This window comes from Eretmochelys imbricata, chromosome 17 (genome assembly GCF_965152235.1).
Source record: "Eretmochelys imbricata isolate rEreImb1 chromosome 17, rEreImb1.hap1, whole genome shotgun sequence".
NCBI lineage: Eukaryota > Metazoa > Chordata > Testudines > Cheloniidae > Eretmochelys > Eretmochelys imbricata.
This window is the reverse complement of record NC_135588.1, coordinates 5428164-5440644: the sequence shown is the minus strand read 5'-3', so window position 1 is coordinate 5440644 and position 12481 is coordinate 5428164. Positions and strand designations below refer to the sequence as shown.

The following is a 12481-nucleotide window of genomic DNA, read 5'->3' as shown; positions in this document are numbered from 1 at the left end:
ACGTACAGACTGTCTGGTTTGGCCAATGTCCTTAGCAGAGGGGCATTGCTTGCATATATCACATTGGTAGATGTGCAAGTGAATGAGCCTCTGATAATGTGGCTGACGTGATTAGGTCCTATGATGGTGTCCCTTGAATAGATATGTGGGCAGAGTTGCCAACGGGCTTTGTTGCAAGGATAGGTTCCTGGCTTAGTGTTTTTGTTGTGTGGTTGCTGGTGAATATTTGCTTCAGGTTGGGGGGCTGTCTGTAAGCAAGGACTGGCCCGTCCCCCAAGATCTGTGAGAGTGGGGGATCATCCTTCAGGATAGGTTGTAGATCCTTGATGATGCGCTGGAGAGGTTTTAGTTGGGGGCTGAAGGTGACGGCTAGTGGCGTTCTGTTACTTTCTTTGTTGGGCCTGTGCTGGAGTAGGTGACTTCTGGGTATTCTTCTGGCTCTGTCAATCTGTTTCTTCACTTCAGCAGGTGGGTATTGTAGTTGTAAGAATGCTCGATAGAGATCTTGTAGGTGTTTGTCTCTGTCTGAGGAGTTGGAGAAAATGCGGTTGTATCTTAGAGCTTGGCTGTAGACAATGGATTATGTGGTGTGGTTTGGATGAAAGCTGGAGGCATGTGGTCAGTGGGTTATAGCACATAGCTAACTGAAAGTTACTAAAGAGCTCTGAACATTAACAATATGGGGCTGCAGCCGGTAACCCTTACATGGGCAGTCCCTAAAGCTTCAATGGGACTATTCATGGGAATAAGGCATAGCCCCTCAAAGGACAACAAGACTGGGCCTATGGTAATCGTGTAACACTGCAGAGAATTAGATCTTCCAACATACTGAGAGTTGCAATGAGTTGTGCAGAGTATTGAGATAAGGTGAATATGTCTCCCTTTCACAAATTTGTGCACTACTTGCCATTCACTTGTGTCCAGCAGAAAAACTGCCACTGTGGTGCTAGCAGTCAGTCACTGTAGGCTCTGTTTTGGAGTTATGGCTTCCACAAGACAAGTCAATTAAAAAGAGCCGGAAAGTATAGCAGGACCAGAGGTTGGTCCATTAATATTTGAATATAGAATCTAATACATACACAAGAGATCCATAGACATCTATAAGGAAGACTGCTTTTTGAAAACAATTACTTAAGTTGGCGCTCCCATTTTGACCAAGCACAAGTGCATCTATTTGCCCATCTAAGCATTCTAAGCACATGTCCACATGGTGCGGCCAGGTGCACTACGGGGGTGTGATTTCTGACGTGTTTACACAGACCAATTAATGTGCAACACATTAGTGTGCACTGCTGCACTTTGTAGACACCCCCTAATACGCCCATCATTGTGATATCCAGGGGCACAAGCATAAAGAAGCTTTATCAAGTGGGAAATATATATACAGTTTTCCTTAGGCTTGTGAAGTTTATGAGCCTTGCTACAACACAGAAAATACCAAATTATGAGGATCTACATATTTTAAATATAATGGTTTTTAAAATGGTTTGTTTGTAGGTTCATTTGTAGATTTATTCAGCAGTTTTAAGGCAAAGGGAACCATTGTGCGACCAATTCGGTCTCAATTAGCATTACTGCTTTATAAAGATCTGAATGGACTGGCCCTGATTAAACTCAAGACTTCCTCCTGGAGCTTCCACCTGATGGATTTTTGCACTCGCATTCCACCAGCACTTAGGGGTTTTGCCATGATGCCTAAGTCATTAGGTGATTTTGGAAACAGTGCCTAGAATGAAGGCTTGGGAGGAAGTCAGTGACAGAAGGTTTGCCTTAAGCAACCGCCCAGCAGAGCAGCTTAGCAAAAGAGGGTCTTTAAAGTTCAAACAAAAATACTTGGAGGTATTTGATTAAGTGCAGGCTTTGCTGTATTTAACAATGAAAGCTGGGATTGTTGGTGGAAGTTTAACGGCTGATATTAAAACAGGAGTAATTTGGGGTCTGAATTCAGTAACTGTTGAGGGCACCCAGCCTCTTCTAAGATCAGGACCTTTGGCATTCCCATCTCGCGATAAAGACATCTACATAGTCATGACCTATCCTAGTGTTGACCCAGCTGCCTCACCTCTCAGTATGAGTGTGTAACTCACATAAAGGGCAGTTCTACGCAGGAGTGCATAGACCTCCAAAGTTTGATTTCTAATTGGGTTGTAATGTTCATTACTTGCCAGAAGTTTAAAATTAATTTACATTGTGCAAGATAGGATAAAAATCATCTAAAGAAGGAGTACATTCTTCCTAAAAAGAAAACATATGAAATTAGTTATGGATTATTAAAATTAAAAATTCTTGACGTCTTAAGTGCTGCCTACAAAGACAGAGCTCTTTTTTCATTTAAAAATCTGAGGTATGTTAAAAATGAGCTTCACAATATTGTGTTTCTTCAGGCTTTCTATTCTAACACAATGGAATCAAACAGAATTTATGGAATAAAGACCATTTGTGGTTAGGCAGTGAATTCTAAAATTTCAGTGGACAGGGAGGGATTAACAACTCATCGGAATAAGATGTTCCTAAATGCAAGAGCATTCAAAGTGCTAGTTATAGGTTCATATATTACAGCATATACAAGCCAAGAATGCAGCACAGCAGCTACCATGTCTACTGATTAGTACATCATAATCTAGACCCAAAATGTTGAAACTGGTCGCTGTTTTTATCTGCAAAGTGATGAACTCCCAAAGGCAGCCAATGGTGCACATTACAAACCCAAAATTAAACAGATAAGTGTGAAAATACACACAAGAACACCAGGTATTAGAGAACACAGAGTAGAAGATTAATATTGGAAATTTATAAGAATAAAAGGATGACTGTAGCAGGGTGGCTACCCCACTCCTAAAATAGAAGGGGATAAAAGCAGCCCTGGAGAGGGCTGTGGCTGGCTAATTGGGGAATCAGCCACAGCAGGACCACGCCCCAATCAGGCCCCAGCTGGCCTGTATAAAAAGGCTGTGAGCCAAAGGCCCAAGGAGTCTCTCTCCAGGCTGGGAGAGAGCAGGGCCTAGCTGCCTGCCTGACAGGGTACTGAGGGTGGTGCAGTGCTGGGGAAGGAGCAGGCTGAGTGGGGGCACTCCAGGCTGGCAACTCCCCAGGCTGTAAGGCCCATAGAGGTATTGGGAGGCAGAGGAAGGCAACAGGTCCGAACCCCCTTGCCTATGATGAGTGGCTTTTACACTGCGGTCTGCTACAGGGAGCGGGATGTTGCTGATGATTGGCAATAGCCCAGACCGAGGCAAGGTGGGGATAGTGGGTTCCCCAGGAAGGGGAGACCCAGAGGCAGAGTGTGGGGGTGCTGCCAGGGGGCAGAACCCCAGAGAAAGGGGCACCGGGATCTGTGAAGGACAGGGGGCCAGAGCTGTGGCAGCTCACCAGCCTGCAGAGGGCGCTCCACTCTGGAAAAGAGCTAATTCCCAATGACCAGCAGGAGGCGCTGCAAGGGGGAGTCTGCTCCTTTACAATGACCTATGTAAACTAGACTCTAGTATTACAGTTCTGAGGCAGGCAAGAGTCTCACTACCTTCAATGGAAATTTTGCTTGTGTAATGATTACAGAATTCAGCCAGTAGCAGGTAAATAATCTATGTAACACTTGCACCATTCTTTTGGATTTTGGGAGGGAAGTTATAAAGGTGATATAAAGTGACAAAAATAGATCTATCCCACATGGTATCAAACTGCCACATTGGCAATTCATGTGCACACACTATGGACTTCCTAAGAGGGCCAAAGAGAGAGGAGAGGCACCGATGAGGAGTAGGGAGTTTAGTTTGAGTGGGAGCAGGCAGCTTAATTAGTTAATGGACTATTGCAAAGGAAATCTGTTAAATTAACCAAGATACGGAGCTTCTAATAAAGATTCTGTTCAACCCAATACAGGGTGGCAAACTGAAAACCCCACTGAACTATGGAAATAGAAGATTAGCAGCAGAGTATATCCGTGTACTGGCTGCCTGCCCCAACTACTGTACTGACTGAAGAATATAGAACAGGGGTAGGCAACCTGCGGCACACGTGCCGATTTTCAGTGGCACTCACACTGCCCAGGTCCTGGCCACCGGTCCGGGGGGGGCTCTGCATTTTAATTTAATTTTAAATGAAGCTTCTTAAACATTTTAAAAACCTTAATTTACTTCACATACAACAATAGGTTAGTTATATATTATAGACTTATAGAAAGAGACCTTCTAAAAAACGTTAAAATGTATTACTGGCATGTGAAACCTTAAATTAGAGTGACTAAATGAAGACTCGGCACACCACTTCTGAAAGATTGCCGATCCCTGATATAGAACTACTCATCTCATGGCCAAATTGGGTATGTAATGCATCTGATGAAGAGTGTTCATAGTTTCCAGACTCCATGAGCAGCTGCTTGAAGCCAGAGTTGCTGGACTGGAGTAAGAGAGGGAGAGTTTTATTAAAAAGACAGCAAATAGGCACACTGTGGAGTGGGACCAACTCCAAGCTGCTTGCCCCAATCCTCCAAGTGAGGATGCCAGTCTCACAGTGGGAGAGAGCTAAAACGGAATGGAAGGTCAAAGTCCTCATCTGGGACTCAGCTTCCAATAGAGGTAGAGGCAGCTGATTCTTCCTCACACGCCAAGGACTTGACTCCAGGATTTCAGAATACCGTTGTGAGATGCACAGGCCCCAGTGAATGAATGACCTATCATCAGAAATCTCAAAAGCTGGTTTTCTGGTGACCATAAAAACAGTTTGTGACTCACTTGCCAGGTGTGAAGGTGGCAGATCTCATGACACATTTAAAAAAAAAAAATTCCAGTAAGTGCTTGGGGGGGGCAGGGGAGAGGAAAGAGAATTCTAGTCCTGTACACATGGTATCAATGATGGGTAAAGCACAAGAGAATGATCCTGGAAGCTACATTTACATTACTAGGAAGGCAGCTTTTGTCCAGGTCCTCTATTGTAGGCTTCTCTGAAATACTTCCAGTTCTGTGCAAAGGGCCAACGAGAGGGAGGAACGTTCAGAATCTGGGTGAGAAGATGGTGAAAAGAGGAGGCTAAAACTTAGTTATCACAAAAGGAACTCTTTACGGAGAGGGGGACCTGTACAAGAGGGATGGGATCCATTTAACAGACATGGAGCCAGACTGATGGAACAGAAAATTAACAAGGTTTTGGACGATTATTTAAACTATAAATTAAGGGAAAGCTGACAGGTGCAAAAAGCATTGAAGCTGGACAAAGACACCTGCTAGGGATGCCCTAATACAATGGTACCGTGGAGAGAACAGAACTGCTGGCTGAACAGGAGTCTCTCAGGTACTAAGGTGATGAAAGCCATATAAGTACCTAGAGAAGAGTACAGGTTTAGATCAGAGGTAAATTCTAGAAAAGTAACAGAGTAATCATATTAAGGAGCCCAAATAAAAATGGGCATAAAGACAAAATAAAAATGATCAATTTCTATACACCAATGTAAGAAGCTACTAGGTAAACTAGAATGACTGGTAATGACTTTGCCCTACCTGAAATAGGCATACTACAACCCTTGGTTACAAGCTATAATGAAAGGACGGATTTGGTCGTGGAAGTGGGTAGTTACACAATACCTAAAAGATTTCATAGAATTTACTGAGAATATTTTTAGAAGAGGGTGACCATGCAATAGATACTGTATAGAACAGGGGTGGGCAAACTACGGCCCAGATCTGGCCCGCGGGATTGCCACCCAGATGGTGCCGTGGGCCCCGCACCTCTCCCGGAAGCGGCCGGCACCACGTCCCTGCAGCCCCTGGGAGAGGGGGAGGCAGAGGGCTACATGCGCTGCCCTCACCTGTGGGTACCTCCCCCAAAGTTCCCATTGGTCACGGTTCCCTGTTCCCGGCCAATGGGAGCTTTGGGGGAGGTACCCGCAGGCGAGGGCAGCGCGCAGAGCCCTCTGCCTCCTCTTTCTGGAGCCTGCACCCCGAACCCCTCCTGAACCTGAGCCCCCTGCTGCACCCCGAACCCCTCCTTCACCCCAACGCCCTGCCCTGAGCCCCCAACTGCACCCCTCCTGCACCTCAACCCCCGGCCCTGAGCCCTCTCCCACATTCTGCACCCCCTCCTGAACCCCAACCCCCTGAGCCCTCTCGTACACCCTGCACCCCTCTTCTGCCCCAACCCCTTGCCCTGAGCCCCTTCCTGCACATTGTATCCCCCCCCCAGCCTGCACTCCCTCCTGCACCCCAACCCCCTGCCCCAGCCCTACATTCATGGCCCTGCATGCAATTTCCCCACCCAGATGTGGCCCTTGGGCCAAAAAGTTTGCCCACCTCTGGTATCGATGCAAATCCCAACTAATAAGAATATACATATGGCAACTAAATTACACTATCAGCCTACTGATCAGGAAAAGGACATTCTCAGTACATGATGTTGAAGCAGATGAAAGAAACAATTAAGTAATAAAACAGTAATAAATGGCTAACATAAAATTATCTATGTCAAAATGCAACAAAGGTTTGGAGGAACACATGAACTGGCTGTGTGTCTTAAGAAATATATCAATGCATTTCCACCACCAAATCTGCTCACATTAATGCCTTTCATGCAGCTTCCACATTATCTGAAGATACTTCCAATTCACTCAGGATGATGGAACAAGGCCTAATTTTGGTGCGTCACATATTAAGAGAGAAAGTAACTAAACTCAGTTCCCACCCCTTAAAAAAAAAAAGAAAGGGGGGGCGGAAAAAGGGGGGGAGTTCTCTGATGAGAAACACAATTAACCTTATTGCCCTTACAGCACAGGAGTTTTGAAGGGGACTATTAAAAAGAAAAGGGGCGGAGAGTACCGCATAGGATACTAATGCTGTTCCGGTGCAGGCTCTCAAGACACTCTAGTGATGAAGGCCATATATAACTAGATAGATGGGTACCTAGGTAGAAAAGGCCAGAACATAATGAAATGAGGTTTTCCTTGTAATGGCCATGACGATATATTTGATACTTTAAACCTGCATTTGAGCAGAAATAGGACCTTTACCAACAGTAACCCCTTGTGTGAAAAATAAGAGCTCTCACTAAAATCTGTGGATCTAGGTTGATCAGTGAAATGCACAGTACGCAATTTACTGCTAACTGCCTGAGCAGAGTAGCAAGAGAATAAAGAGTTCTGTTTTAATTAGACTCTTTGGAATAAATAAGAGGCTATCTAATTTTCTTCATTCCTACTCCAGGATGGACAGAGTAAAGGCTTGGAATAATTTCCCCCATCCACCAAGCATCTTGGGATAAGGACTAGAAAATGTACTTGTGAACAGCCAGAACAAATTCTTACAACACCAAAATCCATAGTATCTCCAAAGCCTGCCTTACAAGTCTCAAGATAACAGCAATCCAGCACCAGTTCTATGGCAATGATCCATGGTGCTGAACGCGTTTAGGTCAGAGCTCAAAGCGAGTGGGAACTCCCACAAACTGAGCTCTGGCATTTCTCTCCAGCTGGATCTGAAGCTTTCTCACTTGTGAATTAAAAAAAAAAAAAAAAAAAAAAGTAAAGTTCTACTGTTTCATTTTAACCAGAAAGAAATTATGCAAAGAATGAAACACAATTAAAGGAAACAGTTTGAGGGAAGAGGAAGAAGCATGTCGTTTCAGAGTCTTATCAGATCTGTCCTCTAGTACACTAGCAATGTTCTACCACATCCCCAGCCCCCACTGTGCTCTGCTCCTCATCTCAGACCGGCGCTGGAGCATTACACGACTTACCCATTTCAGCACCTAGCACTTTACATTTTCAAAGGGCTATACAGACATTACATACAATTTAATATTATTTCACTCATCACGGAATTAAGGGTACATGGGGTCTATACCCAGTTATTCCAGAGGTTCACTTCTTGCAAGAGATCTGGCAGCGTGTAGATCCTGCAATTTGTTCCATGGAAGACAACTAAGCATTTTTTCTATATTTGTCACATGGTAGAGAAGGCAGCCAGGCCACTGTTCTGGACAAGGAGGAGTCAGACCAGTGTTAAGTTAGTCACCACTGCTCTACTAGTGAAGAACAAGGAAGTATAGAAAACCTGCCAGACTCATTCCCATACATTAGGCAGTGACCCCCAAACCCCATTCTGTCCCCATCCTCTCTGAATGGTCTAACATCAATATGGTCTATTGATACTGCATCTGACAAGGGGTGGCTGCTCAACCACCATTATATAGCATCAAATTAAGTGTTCATCCATACTGAGGCTACAACCAGATTCCCATGGCCACAGGCAGCTGATCTAGCAAGCTGGTGTAACTAGCAGCAGCAGGACATCCTGAAAGTCCTGGCCTATCCAAATTTAAAAAATATATATTTTAAGTCTAGGATTTGAGCAAGATCTAGTTATTGTAACAAAGGTTCTTTGTGTCTGGAATGCAGTGAGATTGATTACCTAACCCTGGACGCCCACAATAAGGAAGGAAGCAATTTTGGATAACCGGATGAGCATAGTATGCAATGCTATTTCGTCCCCAGACAAATCCAAATAAAAAAAAAGTCACCAGCATTAAATATATATATTTTGTCCGTTCACAAGGAACTTGAAATCAAGAAAAAAACCAAACGAACAACAAAAAACTCAAAACAAAAACACAAGCAACAAAGATACTTAAATTATTAAAAACAGGCAAATAACCTATTACACAGCTGACCAGCCTCCCTACATGCAAGGGCTCCCCCAATAAACCTAATCGGCAGATGATGTACAGAGCTCAGCATATCTTGCCGCTTATTATTCATGGGAAGCAGACAGGGCTGCCAGATGACTTAAAGAGAAGTGGTCTGCATACCACTCTCCTACAAGGGTAAGGATTTAAACAGTGTTTGGAACAAGAAAAAATGTAGCCATTTTCTTGATGACACAAGAATTAATCTCTATTATTTATTGCAGGCTCCTATTGGGGGGAAGGGCTGGGTGGTACTTCAAGCATCTCCTTTTGATCTCTATCCTATACACTGAACATTGGGGTGTTCTTTTGTTTGACAGAACAGACCCTAGTATGGAGAGGAGTAGAAAAATGAACTTGCTTGAAGCTTTATATTCCAAACCATCTTTTAGAAGCTCCTTTTCTGACATGCAGCATGTTTTCCCAGTGACTTGTCTCCTCCAAACCACATAAGGCCAAAAACTCAAATACAATCCACATATGAAATGGTAACGAAAGCTTTGGGATGAACCTGATTGAAATTAGAGGGGAGTCCTAAAGGAAGATAAGATAAGGGATGAAGTACGGGAGCTAACAAAATCCTGGGAAGGGAGTTTATACATCTGAATTTAAGGAACAGAGATCATGATTAGAAATTTCTGACTGGATACCAGCTCCCCAGAAAATGCAAATGAAGATTCGGAAATTTATACAGAAGTTACTGATTATTCTGCAGAGAACATAAAGAGAATTAATCTCATCTGAGACTGAGGTACTACACCTCAAGCGTTAAGGACAAATTGTGTCCTTAGATATGTACATGGAACACTCAGTGACAGCAACATGAATTCCCCCTGAACATCCAAGGGCAAGTTCAAACTAACTGCTCGTTCACAATTGCTATACAATAGCTAGCGAGATCAGAAACTCACATTGTACTCTTTTTGGCATGATGGGCTTTTATTGCAAAATAACATGAGATTTGTAACTGGACTAATTTCTGCTTTCAGTGCTGATAGTGGGCCAGGCCAATTTCAATGTGATCAAGACTTCTAACTTGGTGACTTTGTATTAGGAAGTTATTCATTTGCACGTTCCAGATTTAAAAAACATGGAAGCATGTAAAGAAGTTTTAGTGAATAAAGCCTCTACTGCATTTTGCAAAGGGCATTTCAAAGAGAAAACTGAAAAGACATCTTTAAATTAGTTTAAACAAAGGTAACCTAATGATTCCTACTGGTTTTTTCCTTATCTGTAAACAGGTGTGCAAATTAATAGAACAATGCAGGCACAAGACTGCTGTATTTATTGCCCATAACCAAAGAAATTCAAGCAAGAAAAAAGGCTTATGTTATTACTCATAGCTTCTATTGTCAACAGTTGGCTATATTAACCCTTCATTGCCCCCTTTTCTTGGGAAGTCCTCTTTAATATGGTTTCCGAACTCAGGAAAGTTTTCACTGATCCTTTACAAAGCCCAGAACAATCTGCCATTCATCTCAAAGACAATACGGATACTAAAGATGATACTGCTATTTACTAGGTTCTTTCTCCAGTGAAAAATAATTTCATTCTTAGCTCACTATACAGCCCTGTATTTTACAGAAAGTTCTATTTTCAAGGGGAAGCTTCACCAGAGTTAGATCAGTATGAACTTATATTTTTAATTCTGGCTCTGGTGAAAGGGTTAAAAAAGAACTCCCATACATGTATTAACAAATGCATGCATCAAACTTCAGGAATGCACAATGTGCAGACAAGCCTCCTGGTGGCCACCCATTAGGCAGCCTAGACCAAACGCTGAGAAAGAATCTCTTTCTTGTACAGCACAATTAATAAAGAGAGGACGCTGATGAGGGAAGGGGGCGATTGGAAGACTAAAGGAAACATGAAGAATGGCATTTGGAATTGGATCCAAACAAATACTTTCTGGGAAGGAAAAATGTAAAGAAAATGGAAGTGCAGCAAAAACAGTACAGTGGAAATCCTGACAACTCCCCATGCACTATTTTAAGCACAAAATTTTCTTGTAAAAAACCAAGGCAACAAAATAACCTTTCGATCCAACAAGCTGGCAACCAAGGAAGCCTTTTAGAGAAGTCATACCTGAACACGATGGTTAACATTGTTTTAACCAAGAAACAGATCAATATTTAATTTAACCACAGACCGGCTCTACTTTGGTAATTACATAACATTTTGACTTATTCATGCCAGGTGCGTGAAGTCACAGTGCCCTGTCAGAACATACAGTGCTCCAGTCCTCAAAGCAACCATGGTTGGGTGTGGTGGTGTACTTTGCACTCTTATTTCTGAAACGAGAAACTCTACATTAAGGTGTGGAAAAGCAATCCTACTCAAAGCACAAAGCCTTTAAGAAATGCTAGAAAGACAGGTTTAAGCTCAGAGTTCATCAGTTTAACTCATTGCCGACAAGCAACATACTCTTCAGGCAGGAAGTTGTTCTATGGAACTCCTGACGCAATACAAACCAAAGCAGTTACAGTGAAGTTTAATACAAACCCTCTAGAGTCCACGTTGACAAATTCTTTAACAGGCCCTGTGGTTACAGGGAAGCTGGTTTCACTCTGAGTCACTCCTGTTCAAACAGTTTACTGGAAATGGAGGGGAGGGGGAATTTTCAGAGAAGTCATGTGATGGCCAGACAAACCACAACCAGTAAAGGTTCAGTGGAGTCAAAAACAGGTCCCAGCAACGGCTGATGCTCAGTGCACAGATGGCACTCAATCATGTACAATGAGTCCTGTTTTATCTCAGGGTTTATATGGTATTAACCCTTTTTCAAGTTTGTATTCTTTAAAGGAAGCCAGAACATAATTTGGAAAGTAAACAAACAGCAAGTAACCGATAGTAACACAGGCAACTAGCAAATATTTTTTTACAGGGAAACTTGGCTCCCACAGCAGTGCACAGAAGCAAAGCCCAAGCACTCAAAGTGTAAATCATTAGTCCTTAAAGAATAAGCCACTTAAATATGAATCCAAAACACAGAAAGTCACTAACACTCAGATGTACAAAGAAGATTTAGTTAGTTATTAGGGCACCTTTAGTTACATTCTCCTCTTAGTAGAGAGCAGCATGATACAGCAAGGGCCCACGCATTCGGTACTTTCATAGAGTTGTATTAAGTTGAATTAAGCTTTGTTTTCACCACAAACTTCATCAGCTTTTAAGCTGTTCAGTATGATACAGAAAGAGATTTAGACGTCAGAAAATACTCTACAATCAGTAACTATCATACTGGCAGAAACAGAGACAAAAAGCTTATATAGGAAACTGCACAGTTACATTTGCACTGTGTTATTGCCCATGCGCTGCTCTAGCACTGAGTAGTAGATTCAACTTCCCCTAATTGAGAGGTTGGTTTGAAAGGTTTCACCAATGATATTCCTCATATTTAGAGTGGGGAGCTCTGATAGAAAATTTCAGGACACTGGCACTTAACTGGACAGAACCGAAGTGACAGCCATTGGAAAAATCACTATTAAAATTCTATAAAAAATAAAATTCATAATATATAGAGGAAATATTTCCCATATCACAGGCCAAGTTAGTTTAGTGTAGTGATACAGCCAACCGTGCTTTGCATTTACTGTAGTGTTCGTGAAAAAGCAATCCTGACTAGGCAAGGCAGAATTACAGTACTGCCAGCAGGACAACCAAGCAGAATGAAAGGTGATATATGAAGCAATAGAAGATGTGAAGCTCTCTTTAGTTAACTTACAGTAACTGTAACTGACTAACAAAAAAAGAAGAAGTGGTGTTCCATTAAGATATGGGGCTTTTTCTAAATATATTAATGGAAAAATACAAAAAC

At 42.6% G+C, this 12481-nt stretch overlaps 1 protein-coding gene across 8 annotated transcripts in view; it reads right to left on the bottom strand.

The window, feature by feature from the left end:
- Window positions 1–12481, bottom strand: part of VMP1 (vacuole membrane protein 1) — an 87696-nt gene that overhangs the window by 30458 nt on the left and 44757 nt on the right. The window lies entirely within an intron of this gene.